This window comes from Lepidochelys kempii, chromosome 2, assembly GCF_965140265.1.
Source record: "Lepidochelys kempii isolate rLepKem1 chromosome 2, rLepKem1.hap2, whole genome shotgun sequence".
Lineage (NCBI taxonomy): Eukaryota > Metazoa > Chordata > Testudines > Cheloniidae > Lepidochelys > Lepidochelys kempii.
Window position 1 is genome coordinate 8,938,794 of NC_133257.1, and position 16,141 is coordinate 8,954,934.

The 16,141-nt window shown below is 45.7% G+C and overlaps 1 protein-coding gene across 7 annotated transcripts in view; it reads left to right on the top strand.

Annotated features, from left to right (window-relative positions):
- The window catches only part of PTP4A3 (protein tyrosine phosphatase 4A3), a 169,284-nt gene that overhangs the window by 42,850 nt on the left and 110,293 nt on the right, over nucleotides 1–16,141 (top strand). For 6 of the 7 annotated variants that reach the window (XM_073329998.1, XM_073329999.1, XM_073330003.1 and 3 more), the window contains one exon: nucleotides 8,658–8,781. The exons of the other annotated variant lie outside the window; for it this stretch is intronic. The gene's annotated coding sequence lies outside the window, so the exon portion shown is untranslated. The remainder of the gene's footprint in view (nucleotides 1–8,657; nucleotides 8,782–16,141) is intronic. 7 annotated transcript variants of the gene reach the window in all.

Consider the following 16,141-nt stretch of genomic DNA (forward strand, 5'->3'; position numbering starts at 1 on the left):
CTTGAAAATCAAAGCAACATGTTAGATCCTTTTTAAACACTAGTTTTCCAATGTGATTGTCATTCTTTTTGTGGGGAAGGGCAACCCTGATTAGACTTTTGCTTGGGTAAAGGTATCTTTAAAATATTGACAATTCGAATTTCCTTTTCCCACTACCTCAGAAAAATGAAACAATTTCTGAGATGTCCTCTCAAAAGCTGTGTATCTTGCCTGTTTTTATTAATGTGTTCCTCTGATGTTTTTAATTGATTTTTGCTTTGGTGTTCGTAATTTCTTTGCCATCTATTCTGATTGCAGTTTAAAGAAATATGTATTGGTGTATACAAGTAAGGTAATCTGATAAAAAGAAGAATTAGAAAACAAATACGCAGAGGGAGGAATCGGATACAATGCATCGTATGGGTGGTTACACATCTAACTTTGTAGTCACCACAAAGGTAAAGTACGTCTTTGCCCCAGATGTTTGAGGTGTGAGCTTGGGCCATTAGGCTGAATTTATAAATTAAAACTTTTCTTTGCACCGTCCATTGGGTTCACCTTGTGTTGTTCAAACTTGTATTATAGCTGCATTGTAGTTGGAACTTGGCATCAGCATACCATACAGCTGGGCAAAAATTCCTTCTGCTAGCTGCTAAAATTGGCATTGGATAAGGTTAGTGGTAAAGCTCCAAGTGTAGAAGAAAGAGCAGTAACTGAAATAGGCTGTGATAATTTTGTTAAGTTATGTTTATTTTAATGGAGTGTACAGGCCAAAGACCAGTGTTTTATAGGCATTCTGACATCAAAGGGATCTGCCTGGGTTACCAGTGATTGGCACAATTCCTGGTTCTTGTCTTTATGGGTACAAGGCTGTAGGAATAGCCTGGGGCAAAGAGAACTCTGAAGGGTAAGGAGAAGGAATTCTGGGAATGAGGGGTTTGCAGATGGCTTTATGTGTCAGTCACATGTACAGCACTTGGCAGCTAAACAGCTGGGGATCCCTTGCTTATGCTTAGAAGGCTTTGCCTCAGAGTTCAAGCAGCAGAGAGGGAACTGTTTTGTCTTGACAGGGATTATTATTCCCTTCCCCCAGAGCTCAAGCGGATGGGACAAGTGGTTGTGCACATCTCCTCTTCATGGGTGTGAGGGGAAGCAATCAACAAAGTCTTTTGTCCACTGATGTTCCACAGAGTCTTGTCTGATGTCTGTGAGCCTTCTTTTGTTGGGCAGAAGATGACACTTCTTGTGGTTAACTAGTATTTCACACTTGGTAATGCTTTTCTCCTGACTGTGGGTTTATAGTTTCAGAGCAAACACTTTCATAGTCACAGAGCAAACGCTTAAATATTACCATATCACATGGAATATAGATATTGTTAGTGGATTAATGCATGCAGCAGTTTACAGGCATTTCACAGAGACCAAACACAGTTTTTATAAATCTAACACCTATTTGACCGGTAAGCCAGATGGTTTCCAGCTATGCATTTGTCAGTGTTCAGTGAGGCCTAGGGGCCCTGGCATGAGCTAGCACCTGGTCTGTCAGCATCACATAGGCATGGACTCCCTCTCTGCCCATAGGAAAGTCACTTTATCTTCCTGTACCCCCATCTTCCGTGTCTGTAAAATGGGGATAATACTCACTCACTTGCAGAGTGCTCTGTGACTTACAGATGCAAAGTGCTGTACGCTGTCAGCATTGGACGTTGGTGATCTGCAGTGAGTGAGCCACAGAACGAGAGTTGCAACAGTCAGAATAAACCTTCATGGACTTTCAGGCTGTCCAAACTCTCTTTATGGGTTGCCCTCTGGTTGGCTTCAGCTCTTTGCCTGGAGCAGCCTGAATTGCCTTTGGGGACTCTGCTAGTGTCCTGCCATAGCTGAAATGCAGCGTGTCAGAGCCACTGAGCCCTGCACAGGAATCTTCAAAGGCAGTGGTGGTTTAGGGAAGAGAGAGGGGCTATCACAGGCCCACAAGTTAGAAGTGAACCAAGGACTATAGGTAGTGAGAGCTGTGGCCGTGCTGAAAACAAAGGATAGAGGGGGGATGTCCCAGCTAGAGCCTCAACCAGTCTGTGTTCAGAGGATGGGGGAAATGAGAGTTGGTTGGTTCACATGTCTCTCACCAAGCCAACAATCCTGGTCCCTGTCATGTCTGACAGCTGCTGGGTGGGATTGCAAAGTTGAGCTGTCAGATTCTGGGTCAACCATCAAAGCTCCATCAACACACTGACGACTGCCCTTCCTCAGTGTGCCACCAAGGGAGGGCATTGCACTCATTCAGTAGAAAAGGCAAAATTCCACTTCCAGTCCTTGGTCTGTAGGCCGGGGCAGAAATTCAGGCCCCTCCCCACCGCCACATGCCCCCAATGTCAATGGGAGGGTTGCACAACGAGCCAGGGTAGAATCTGGCTTTTGTAGGTAGGTAAAGTTTATAGTTACTGTTCTTCAAGTTTTTTTACTTTAATATCACTTGGTGGGTAAACATGCATGCCCCCCCTTTTTTTCCTTCTTCCCTTCTGTGAATCAAGTGCCCCATGTTGGCAACAGACAGGGGTACATGGTTACAAGTCTATATCGAGGGACTTGCCAAGAGATGCCCAGCTGGGCACGTTTCCCCTGCAATGGCCATTTTCATGGTATTTCCCCGAGGGGGCTCATGTGGTATCTGCCAAAAACGAAGAACTCGCTGGTTGTCATGGTTATTGCAAGATGTACATACGGAAAATATTTGAAGAGTTGTGTAACATGTAGAATGGCGCGTTCCAAACCTGCTGGGGGTGAAACTGGTCACCGGGGGCAGGGTGGTTCTCCGAGCTAACTTGGTCCAGACTGAGAACAGTTGACATCTTTCGGCCCAGCCCAGCCAAGTGTTGACAGCCTAGACAAGGTGTGGGCATGGGCCTTTCCAAAGTGTGAACAAGCCCAAGAAAAGGATTTTGAATAGGGGGACCATGATGGGCAAGTGAAGTTACCGGAATGCTCTGGTTATGAAACGAGACAAAATATCTGGAACTGTATAATAGGAGAAACAAGGATGCAAGATAGGCTCCATTATGGAGGTGACGCTGCCAGTGGGAGTGTATCGTGAAAAGTAGATCCCAGCTGTTTTGGCTGGACAGGCACTGGACGGACTGACCACTGCGTGAGAAATACCTTATTAGGCAGGAAAGGAACTCCTTAATTAGTACAGGCTCTCGATGGCATTTTGTGTTTGTCTTTGATCTATAACCGTATGTTTCCAATCCTCATCCTGGCTTCTATTTGAATCTTTATCTTAAGCTTTGTCAGGTCTGTTTGGTTTTACTGTAGACACGACAAGTTCTGTGCGCTAAGGAGCGTGTTGCACTGAGTGGAAGCTAGCAAAGTGGGGGCACTGCTTCCATGGAGGCCGCGAATGTGTGTGCATTGCGGTGCCCAGAAGTCGAGGGAGTGGGCATCCGAGGATAATAAAGTGGGTTGTACAGGCTGGTTGGAGGAACCTGAGCCCTGGGTCAGAGCAGAACTCTGGGGGTAATTTCCATAGATTTTTGCCCCACATTCTCTGCTTTGCCCCAGATACTTAGGGAGCCTAAGGGCTGGGGTGTGCAAATTGCTAGCCTGCAGAGGGAAGCACAGGGCTTGCGGAGTCTGGAGTGGGGCAGTTTTGTTGTCAGCAGACGGTAATTTTGGGTGATTTTCCCGCAGTGGACATAAGCAAAGCTCCTTCGCGCTGTAAACAGGTGGGAGTGATTCACCCTGCACCCCTGGGGTAACCCCCAAAGTGTTACACTTGCCCATCTTTTCTTTTGTCTCCCTCTTCCGTTATTATTCCAACTGCATTTCTTTCCCTGTGTACTTTCCCACTACCCAACCCCCTGGGCTTTTCTCCATCCACCAAAATGATAGGCAGTGCAATTGTCAATGTTGACAGCAGGGTCATTTAAATTGATGCTCCCATGTGCTCCATTGGGGATTGAGGTGGTTCCGCCTCTCCAAGCTGTTGCTTCTGTCTGTAGGCTCAGGAAGGCAATACTGCATCCATGTGCCCAGTGTTCACTTTGGAAGGCTTTCTGCATAGCTATGAAAGTTAGAAACCCTTTTTTAAAGAAAAAGAGAGAGCCTAGATTTGTGCTGGAAATGACCCACCTTAATTACCATGCACATTGTAGGGAGAGTGGTCACTTTGGATGAGCTATTACCAGCAGGAGAGTGAGTTTGTGTGTGTGGTTTTTGGAGGGGGGTGAGAGGGTGAGAAAACCTGGATTTGTGCAGGAAATGGCCCACCTTGATTATCATACACATTGTGAAGAGAGTGGTCACTTTGGATGGGCTATTACCAGCAGGAGAGTGAGTTTGTGTGGGGGGGGGGCGGAGGGTGAGAAAACCTGGATTTGTGCTGGAAATGGCTCAACTTGATGATCACTTTAGATAAGTTATTACCAGCAGGACAGTGGGGTGGGAGGGGGTATTGTTTCATGGTCTCTGTGTGTATATAATGTCTACTGCAGTTTCCATGGTATGCATCCGATGAAGTCGAAACCATCCCGATGAGTCGAAAGAATAGTAAATATGGCAGGCGACCAACTTGGCTTAATGGTGAAATCCTAGCGGATCTTAAACATAAAAAAGAAGCTTACAAGAAGTGGAAGGTTGGACATATGACCAGGGAAGAGTATAAAAATATTGCTCGGGCATGTAGGAATGTTATCAGGAGGGCCAAATCGCACCTGGAGCTGCAGCTAGCCAGAGATGTCAAGAGTAACAAGAAGGGTTTCTTCAGGTATGTTGGCAACAAGAAGAAAGCCAAGGAAAGTGTGGGCCCCTTACTGAATGAGGGAGGCAACCTAGTGACAGAGGATGTGGAAAAAGCTAATGTACTCAATGCTTTTTTTGCCTCTGTTTTCACTAACAAGGTCAGCTCCCAGACTGCTGCGCTGGGCATCACAAAATGCGGAAGAGATGGCCAGCCCTCTGTGGAGATAGAGGCGGTTAGGGACTATTTAGAAAAGCTGGACGTGCACAAGTCCATGGGGCCGGACGAGTTGCATCCGAGAGTGCTGAAGGAATTGGCGGCTGTGATTGCAGAGCCACTGGCCATTATCTTTGAAAACTCGTGGCGAACCGGGGAAGTCCCGGATGACTGGAAAAAGGCTAATGTAGTGCCAATCTTTAAAAAAGGGAAGAAGGAAGATCCTGGGAACTACAGGCCAGTCAGCCTCACCTCAGTCCCTGGAAAAATCATGGAGCAGGTCCTCAAAGAATCAATCCTGAAGCACTTGCATGAGAGGAAAGTGATCAGGAACAGCCAGCATGGATTCACCAAGGGAAGGTCATGCCTGACTAATCTAATCGCCTTTTATGATGAGATTACTGGTTCTGTGGATGAAGGGAAAGCAGTGGATGTATTGTTTCTTGACTTTAGCAAAGCTTTTGACACGGTCTCCCATAGTATTCTTGTCAGCAAGTTAAGGAAGTATGGGCTGGATGAATGCACTATAAGGTGGGTAGAAAGCTGGCTAAATTGTCGGGCTCAACGGGTAGTGATCAATGGCTCCATGTCTAGTTGGCAGCCGGTATCAAGTGGAGTGCCCCAAGGGTCGGTCCTGGGGCCGGTTTTATTCAATATCTTCATAAATGATCTGGAGGATGGTGTGGATTGCACTCTCAGCAAATTTGCGGATGATACTAAACTGGGAGGAGTGGTAGATACGCTGGAGGGGAGGGATAGGATACAGAAGGACCTAGACCAATTGGAAGATTGGGCCAAAAGGAATCTGATGAGGTTCAATAAGGATAAGTGCAGGGTCCTGCACTTAGGACGGAAGAACCGAATGCACAGCTACAGACTAGGGACCGAATGGCTAGGCAGCAGTTCTGCAGAAAAGGACCTAGGGGTGACAGTGGACGAGAAGCTGGATATGAGTCAGCAGTGTGCCCTTGTTGCCAAGAAGGCCAATGGCATTTTGGGATGTATAAGTAGGGGCATAGCGAGCAGATCGAGGGACGTGATCGTTCCCCTCTATTCGACATTGGTGAGGCCTCATCTGGAGTACTGTGTCCAGTTTTGGGCCCCACACTTCAAGAAGGATGTGGATAAATTGGAGAGAGTCCAGCGAAGGGCAACAAAAATGATTAGGGGACTGGAACACATGAGTTATGAGGAGAGGCTGAGGGAGCTGGGATTGTTTAGCCTGCAGAAGAGAAGAATGAGGGGGGATTTGATAGCTGCTTTCAACTACCTGAAAGGGGGTTCCAAAGAGGATGGCTCTAGACTGTTCTCAATGGTAGCAGATGACAGAACGAGGAGTAATGGTCTCAAGTTGCAGTGGGGGAGGTTTAGATTGGATATTAGGAAAAACTTTTTCACTAAGAGGGTGGTGAAACACTGGAATGCGTTACCTAGGGAGGTGGTAGAATCTCCTTCCTTAGAGGTTTTTAAGGTCAGGCTTGACAAAGCCCTGGCTGGGATGATTTAACTGGGAATTGGTCCTGCTTTGAGCAGGGGGTTGGACTAGATGACCTTCTGGGGTCCCTTCCAACCCTGATATTCTATGATTCTAAGTGAGCTGTAGCTCACGAAAGCTCATGCTCAAATAAATTGGTTAGTCTCTAAGGTGCCACAAGTACTCCTTTCCTTTTTTAAATGAAAGCTGAGAGTTTGTACAATGTAAATGTCATGCAGGCCTCTCAGATGCTTCGGGCAGACCAGATGTGGCCTGAAAGCCATACGTTTGGCACCCCACTTCCATAGAGGAAGAGTTGTGTCGATGCCTGCTGACCTGACTTAGAGCTAGAGTTAATGCAGGTTGAGTTTTGTCTGCATTAGGGGTTTGCATTGGTTTAACTACATCAGTTTTAAAATCACTTCAGAGAAACTGGTGCAACGTCTCTGGTATAGACAAGGCCTACGAATAAATGAGTTCTATCTTGGAAACTGAGAGGAAGAGGTGCTCGATTCCTGTCTCCCAGTAATACTGCAGTTAGGGCAGGCAGGAGTCTCACCTTTCCCTTTTATGTTCAATTCTGACACCCCCCCTTCTTCCAGGCATGTACAAAATGGCAACAGTCTCGCCATGTGTCTCTGCTAGAGGAGAATTTTCAGGGAGTAACTGGACAAGGCATCTATGAGGGGCCAGTTTGAGAAACCCACCAGGATGTCACCTCTGTTACACTGTCTGATTTTGTGTTTTGGAGCCTACCTCCAAGGGTTTGGCCTGTAAACTCCAAATCCGCTTCATTCCCTTGCCCTCCACAAGGGCTCTGTTCGCATAAGGTGGCCCATCACTGTGGCATCTCAATGCATACAGGCCCCGATTCAACAAAACATGGAAGCAGTCCTGTTGATTAGAAGAGGAAAAGATTGCCCAGTGGCTAGGGTGCTAATCTGGGACTCGGGTAACCTGGATTCAGTTCCCTGCTCTGGCATAGGTTTCGCTTGGGCAAGGGTATCTCTATGCTGCAAAGAAACCTGCAGCACTGAGTCTGAGCCCAGCCTCGGTCAGCTGACCTGACTCACAGGGCTCAGGCTGTAGGGTTAAAAATAACAGGGTAGGCGTTCTGAGGGCTCCCCCTTGCTGGGTCTTGGTGCCCAGGCTCCAGCGGGTCTTTTATTTGGCGTTTCTGTGCCGCTGTGAAATGGGGGTATAATCGTATTTCCTTGCCCAGTGGGGGCGTTGGTGGGTAAACGCATTGTGCGGTGCTGAGATACTCTGGTACCTGGGGCCATATGTTGGGTAGATTCACCAGGACACTCCCGTGGTTAAGTGCTTGGTGGATCATGGCTGAAGCACTGTGACTAGCAGTGGTTAAAGTAGACTGAACTGTAAGGGGAATGGAGCAGAGACGGGAGATTTTCTCCTTTATTTTAACCCCCTGTGATTTGCATCTGCCTCATGTGGGGTTCTCCCTCTTTAAGCAAGATTGGGTGGCAAATATTTCAACTGTTCACCGTGGCAGGAGGAGGGGGTGTATCGCTGAGGGCTCTTGGGCTTCCTGGCCGGCTGCATTAACTCTGCCAGTTACAGCGATAATCTCGAAGGAATTGAATGTGTATGTAACTAAAGCTTCAGCGCTGCTCTGCTGCATGTCTAGTAAATGAGGAAGATATGGTAATGAATACAGATGGGATGTGATAGCTCTAATAGGTGGATACTAAGGAGAGTAGCTCTCTGGAGCAGGGGTGGAACAATTATTTCCTTGGTTTGTGCTAGAAGTGCCAGAGAAGTGGGAAGGCAGGGGACTTTATATTATAGTAGTACCTAAAAGCCCCTGTGGAGATCAGTCTCTATTGTGCTGGGTCCTGTGCGTACATGTAGGTCACGTGTACACTAGGAAGAAAGTGTATTTTTAAAACATGTTTGAATCCTAGTGAAGACAAGGCAAACTGTAGTTTTAACACGTTGTCTGGTCAAGGTATCCCCAGTTTCTCTAATCTTTTCCAGTGATAATGATCTTGTGCGTTAATTGCCACAACAGTGGATTTTAAAAGATGTTTACAGTAGTTTTCTCCTAAGAAGGTGGTGTCCCTGGAAGTAGGAATTTCCATGCTTAACGTTTAAAAAAAAACCCGCAAAACTTTCTGATGAGGTTTTTCATGAGTAAAAGATATGTTTACTACTCTGCTTCTGTTGGTTGCAATGTTTATAGCGTAATCTGGGACCTCTGTAAATGAGAGATCTGTTTTCTACTCTTTGCAGATATGAATCGTGGGTAGTGCCTGAGAAGAACTGGTCCAGAATAGAAGCCATTAAATGGAGATGAAATTGCTGAGAACAGCCAGTGGATCTGTCTGGGTTTACGAGGACATTCATATTGAATTAGGTAGGGCGTGGCTCTCCTTGTTGCTTTTCCCTTACATGGAAAGATTGTTTAAAAGGGGATTTTCAGGTTAAAGAATATCCTTATTTGTACTGTGACCTTCTTTGTTTTTAATAACTATGAAACACTTCGATCTAGTTCATTGTTCCCTAGTTATACTGTTAACTTCCTGCAATTCTCTCAGATTGGACTAGGTCTATAGGAAGACCATCTCCTTCTTGGTGATTTCACCTTTAGGTTCTCAGGCACTAGTGTGGTTCCTCAATATTTGAGTTGTAAATACTGCTGGGCAACTTATGTTTAGTTAGTTAACAAAAATAACACCCTCCCACTGCCACAGGTAACCTTTCTGTTACTCTAAGGTCTGGTCAAAACACACTTCTTGTACTGATATAATTAGGGGTGTGATTTTTTTTTTCCCCTTCCAAAATAGTTAGGCTGGTACAATGCTTAGAATGCAGGCAGTTGTACCAATATAAAGGTACCGTATACTCGTGCAGTTTTATTCACCTTCCCAAATGGGACCAGTTATACTACTGGTATACATACCAATATGACAGAGTCCATGCTAGGGCATTGAGGTGCTTTAACTATATACTAGTAGAGTTAAAACAGTACAGTTCTTGCACAGACAAATCCTTGGTAACTTTAACAGTCTCCCTTGGATGTGTTTCAGGTGGTTTGGTGACTGCCACTGTGTTCATTGACACATAATAGTCTTTCCCAAAGGAACAGAGCAACATTAGGTTCCTCACGTAATAACTTGATTCATAGATTTCCAGGCCAGAAGGGACCATTGTCGAGGGACGTGATCGTTCCCCTCTATTCGACATTGATGAGGCCTCACACTACAAGAAGGATGTGGAAAAGTTAGAACGTGTCCAGCGGAGGGCAACAAAAATGATTAGGGGACTGGAACACATGACTTATGAGGAGAGGCTGAGGGAACTGGGATTGTTTAGTATGCGGAAGAGAAGAATGAGGGGGGGATTTGATGGCTGCTTTCAACTACCTGAAAGGGGGTTCCAAAGAGGATAGATCTAGACTGTTCTCAGTGGTAGCAGATGACAGAACGAGGAGTAATGGTCTCAAGTTGCAGTAGGGGAGGTTTAGGTTGGATATTAGGAAAAACTTTTTCACTAAGAGGGTGGTGAAACACTGGAATGCGTTACTTGGGGAGGTGGTGGAATCTCCTTCCTTAGAAGTTTTTAAGGTCAGGCTTGACAAAGCCCTGGCTGGGATGATTTAATTGGGGATTGGTCCTGCCTTGAGCAGGGGGTGGGACTAGATGACCTCCTGAGGTCCCTTCCAACCCTGATATTCTATGATTGTGAGATCACCTCCTGTGTAACACAGGCCAGAAAGCTTCCCCCCAATAATTCCTAGATCACATATTTTTAAAACGTCCAGGCTTAATTTAAAAATTGTCAGTGATGGAGAATCTACCACGACCCACTGGAACAATTCACCAAGGTTAATTACTCTCGCCGATGAAAACGTGACGCCCTTCTAGCTTGCATTTTACCGGAGTAAAGCCTGACTTCCATCACCCTGCTCCTCTGCTCAAGGTGCTGATGAAGGCATAAAGGGTATTTCTTCATTGCAGTTAGCCCAGGTGTTGCCCTAATCCCCTCTCCCATCCACACACACAACCCTCTCACCTGAGTTTGGCGCTTTTAACCCAGGCTAGCTGGCCTGGCTGGGGAGGTGGGTGAGAGCCCAGGTTCTGCTGTCATTCAGGGCGGTAACCCGTCTGCTTTGCAGTGGGGACGCAGGCTAAATCACTCCACTGCTGCTAGGGCACCAGTGCTGTCCCACAATTGCCCCATGCACCCAGAAAGAGAGATGAGTTCTCCCACAATTCCCTGGGTCTTAGAGAAGCTCCGGTTAGTGCAGCGCAAAGAACCATGGGGTATGCCCCCAGAAGCCGTAGTGACGAACCCAGGGAGTGCACCACCCGACAGGGAGCAGTAACTTGGGTAGTGCTGCTCACACTCGCGCTAGGCTTCAACCCGAGTGCCAACCACCCAGGCTAACTGTGCAATGAAGACCTGCCCAAACAGGGTTATCGTCTAAGGCTCATGTGATCCCATCCCTAAAAGGAGCGCTCAGGTTATCATGCCCACTTGAGCATTTCTGGTCCTATCTAGCAGTGGCTGGTGGAGCACATATGTTTTAGCCACTTCATTATGACAAAGCTCCGATGTCATAAATTGCCACCCTAAACCGCTCTAGACCCAGACTGCTACCTTTGAGAGCCTTGCTCTTTCCAAACTCAGCCTGCATTAGTGAGTATAAGGCCAGATTTTTGGAAAGAACACCGCTCCCATTTAGACACCTAAATGAAATGGCTAGGCTCTCAGCCACATTGAGCATCCAGCTGGGAGTGCTGGGGTCCTGAGCTCTTCTTGAAAATCTGGTATGTAAGCTATCACTTAAATCAGCCTCTACCAGATGACTGGCGGGTAACTATTATGACACCAGATTTTTTTTTAAAAAGGCTTCAGAGGTGATTCTGCCAAGTAAGCCCAGCTTCAGTACCAGGCAAATTGGTTGAAACTGTAGTAAAGAACAGAATTATCAGACACATAGATAAGCATGATGTGTTTGGGATGGGTCAGCACAGCTGTTAAGGGAAATACATGCCTCAATCTATCCGAATTCTTTGAGTGAGTCAACAGGCATCTGGATAAGGGTGGATACAGTGTACTTGGGCTTTCAGAAAGCCTTTGACAAGGTCCCTCACCAGAAGCGCTTAAGCAGACTAAGCAGTCATGGGATAAAGAGGGAGGGTCCTCTAATGGATCGGTAACTGATTAAAAGATAGGAAACAAAGGATAGAAATAAATGGTCAGTTTTAGGAAGAGAGGTAAATGGTGTGCCCCCCACGCATCTGTACTGGGACCAGTTCTGTTCAACATATTCATAAATGAGTTGGAAAAAGGACAATACAAAATTACTCAAGATAGTTAAATCCAAATCTGACTATGAAGAGTTGCAAAGGGATTTCATTAAACTGGGTGACTGGGCAACAAAATGGCAGATGAAATTCTGTGTTGATAAATGTAAAGTAATGCATATTGTATGTATAGTTAGGATTATGTTTTCCAAAATGGTTGTGTCTAAATGAGCTGTTACCACTCAAGAAAGAGATCTAGAAGTCATGAATGGTTCTCTGAAAACATCCGCTCAGTGTGCAGGTTCAGTCAAAATAGCTAATCATTTTAGGAACCATTAGGAAAGGAATAGATAATAAGAGAGAAAATATCATAATGCCACTATATAAATCCATGGTACCCCACACCTTGAATAATGAATGCAGTTCTGGTCATCCCATCTCAAAACTGATATATTAGGATTGGAAAAGGTACAGAGAAGGGCAACAAAAATGATTAGGGATATGAAAGAGCTTCCATACAAAGAGAGATGAGAGAGACTGGAACTGTGCATCTTAGAAAAGAGATGGCTGAAGGGGGATATGATAGAGATCTATAAAATCATGACTGGTGTGCAGAAAGTGAACAGGGAAGTGTTATGTACCTCTTCAAGAAACACAAGAACTGCGGGTCACCCAATTGAATTAATAGGCAGCAGGCTTAAAACAAAAGGAAGTACTTCTTCACACAGTGCGTAGGCAACCTGTAGAACTCATTGCTGGGGATATTGCGAATTCCAAAAGTATAACTGAGTTCAAAAAAGAATTAGATAAGTTTGAGGAGGATAAGTCTATTAATGGCTATTGGCCAAGATGGTCAGGGATGCAACCCCATGATCTGGTTTCAGAGTATTAGCTGTGTTAGTCTGTATCAGCAAAAAGAAAAGGAGTACTTGTGGCACCTTAGAGACTAACAAATTTATTTGAGCATAAGCTTTCGTGGGCTAAAACCCACTTCATCGGATGCATGCAGTGGAAAATACAGTAGGAAGAGATATAGACATATATACACACACACACACACAGAGAACATGAAAAAATGTGTGTTGCCATACCAACTATAACGAGAGTGATCAATTAAGGTGAGCTATTATCAGCAGGAGAAAAAAACCTTTTGTAGTGATAATCAGGATGGCCTGTTGACAAGAAGGTGTGAATAACGGGGTGGGGGAATAAGTAAGGGGAAATAGTTTTACTTTGTGTAATGACCCATCCACTCCCAGTCTTTATTCAAGCCTAATTTAATGGTGTCCAGTTTGCAAATTAATTCCAATTCAGCAGTCTCTTGTTGGAGTCTGTTTTTGAAGTTTTTTTGTTGTAATATTGCGACTTTTAGGTCTGTAATCGAGTGACCAGGGAGATTGAAGTGTTCTCCGACTGGTTTTTGAATGTTATAATTCTTGACGTCTGATTTGTGTCCATTAATTCTTTTACGTAGAGACTGTCCAGTTTGGCCAATGTACATGGCAGAGGGGCATTGCTGGCACATGATGGCACATATCACATTGGTAGATGTGCAGGTGAACGAGCCTCTGATAGTGTGGCTGACCACATCAGAGGCTACTGGTCTAAATGGACCATTGGTCTGACCCTCTATGGCCGTTCTTATGTCCTCTGCATTTCTGCAGAGGGTTAAAGGAAATCGCTCAAGGTTAATAAATAAATAAAATCTTCAGCTGTTTTTTGTTTTCCCTTCTAAATCACATTGGCAGCATGACAGGCTCTTGTTGGCTGGGAGGAATATTCTCCATTAATCCATTCCTGAAGATCCCATATGAATTAAACGTTTTTTTTTAAGAGAGTTTTAAGTGTCTCGTTTGGGTGCAGACATTGTCAGGTAGAGGGGAGACTCTGTCCTACCCCAGAGACTGGAATGCTGTGTGCCATTTCAGATGCACATATGTCCACATAAATTGTAATGGGAGCTGACATGGAGAGACCACCCTGGACTCTGCTGAGAATTTGAATTTCAAAGCAAGCAATTAAATCACATCAGTAAAACAGCTCTTATAGGGAAGGGGGAGGGGAGCTCTAACCCTAAAAGAAGGGGCATTCTCAGGAAAGATAGGAATGTTGAAATGAGTCCCTTAGGGGGACTTAAATCTTAAACCATCCACATGACCTCAGTCGCTGGCAGATTCGGAACACCCAGGGTAGTTCCCTTTCCATTCAGTGATTTTTAAGAAGGTCTCCTGTTTTCACTGGGCTTCCTCCCCTTCCCCCTGCCCCCCTACCCCTTTTTGTCCAGGGTCAAAAAGTGGCTTCTTGGATCTGATGGGATTTCAGATATGTTGGAGATAGGAAACTCTGTGGTTTAGGGCTCCTTTCCAGAGCTCTTCAGATGCTTGGCTACAGTCTGAGAAAGTCTTGCATTGGTTCATAACCCTTGCTTTGCGCATATGTATGTGTGTGTATTTAAAAAAAAAAAAAAGAGTAGGTTTCTTAAGCTATTTTAAAAGGAATTATTGACGTGTGCAGATGTGAACTGGAAGCTCTGCTTACTGAAAATAATTAACCCTTTCCAGCACGATAGCATATTCAATCCTTACAGTATATAATGTAGGCAGAGAGAATACCGCCATCTGTTAAGGTTGTTCGGCCACTCTGTTTTCAGTTGCTTATAACTTGGCCAAACTTTAACTGTTTGGGCTGAAACTTTTCATGCCAGGTGTCTGCCTCACGCTGATTTCCACCCGCCCCTCCCCCCCCGGGGCAAACCAGTTCAGCCATTTCAGAGAATGAGGCTAAGGAAAAATTACGTTTTGCGATGTTTTAAAAAAAGAGAGGTCACCAGATTTCTTTTTTTAGAAGCTCTAGTGCCCCCATGGTTTGGCTCAGGGACTTGAAATTTGGCGGGGGGTGATCCCTGTGTCCAGGGATGGACCTTTTGTCATCCCCATGAAAATCTGCGCAAATCTGGCCAAGTTTCCTAAGCCTTTGAAAAACCGCACGAAGAGACTTGCTGGAGCTTTGCAGCTAAATTCCCTGAAGATTCCATCTGCAGTGAGCATGCTCCAGTCTTGGGTTGAGCAGGACTTTCTTTGCAGTTGTGGTTTCTGGCTGCTCCAGCCTGAGTGTAGGACCAAACCCCAGAATTCTCTTTTTTTGCTGTGAATGCCCCTCCTGCTGGGCCCACAGACGAGAAGAGCCAAGCAACCTTAATTCTGGCATTTCCTAACTTCTACATGCTTGGTTTTGCAACCTTAATTATCATTTAAGGGGGCGTGTGTGTGCGCATTTAGTGTTTGTATTGCCTGTTAGGTGAATGTTGTGGTTTTTACATGCAGATACGAAGGCAAGCGAATGCAATGTACAGTCGTCATGTAGAATGCTAGCACCGTGAAAAGGAGGCAGAAGGGCAGGATGTCAGCAGGAAAAACAACCAATAGGAGGGCAGAAGTATATGCAAAGAGGCTGTATAGGGAATTACTATATGTTGCACCACATCACACCTCTGTTCTGGTCACTGTCCTGCTGCCATCCTGCCCTTCAGCCTGTAACTTACCCCAGTGTATACATCACCTTTGATGTGCTTTCCTGCTCAGACAGTTTTGTCATCTAAAGATAGCTGGAAAGGGAAATAAAAGGACAGCCGTGGAGAGTGAGAGAGACTGGGGGTTGAGTTGGAGTGGCTTGGCAAGCTGGAATCTCCAGTATCTAAACCTTAATTTTTAAGCCAGTATTGAGCCTTTAAGCCATTTGTGGTTGTGAAGAGGACTGACAAAATCCTGTGCAAACCAATGCAACAAGGTCTGCTTGAGTCTCCAAACAGCCTGTAACAATAGCTGCCAGGCCTGGGTTGTCCCCTCTTCATTGCCATAGGAGGTTGACTCTAAATCCTAAGGTCTCTTTCAATGTCAGCTTTACTAACTATTTCATTCTGGGGCACGGTATGCAAAAAAGAGGGACTCTCCTATTAAGAAGTGTTCTGACGAGCTCCTAATTTTGGCATGAGTGGGCAGAACTTGGGCAGGGGATAGCGTTTGGAACAGTATTGGCCTTCTCTCCCCCCCCTCCCCGCCCCGCCCCCCCGGCCCACCGCATCAAACCACTTGTGAAGACCATCCCTCACAAAATGAGAGGAATTCACCACTTTTTTGGGGTGGGGTGGGGTTGGGGGGCAATTTCCCTCGAAGAATGAGAGGTCAAAGCTGTAAGCAGAATGTGGTCCAACTCCCACTGCTGTCCTGGCCTCTTTTGGGGGAAGGTAAAGAAGCCTGTCCTCATGGCAGGTGAAAGGTAATGGCTGCTGAGCCGGATGTGTGGAATGCTAAATGGGGTTGGCCCTTGCAGGGGAGTTTTGCTCGCAGATGTCTTGCTCTTTTCATGCCAGGGCCCTGCGACTGCTCACATCAGCTACATCACTCCTCCTGCACCTCCCCACTGTGGCAAAGTGGCCCTCTGGGCGTTTGTTCTGTGATGCTGTTT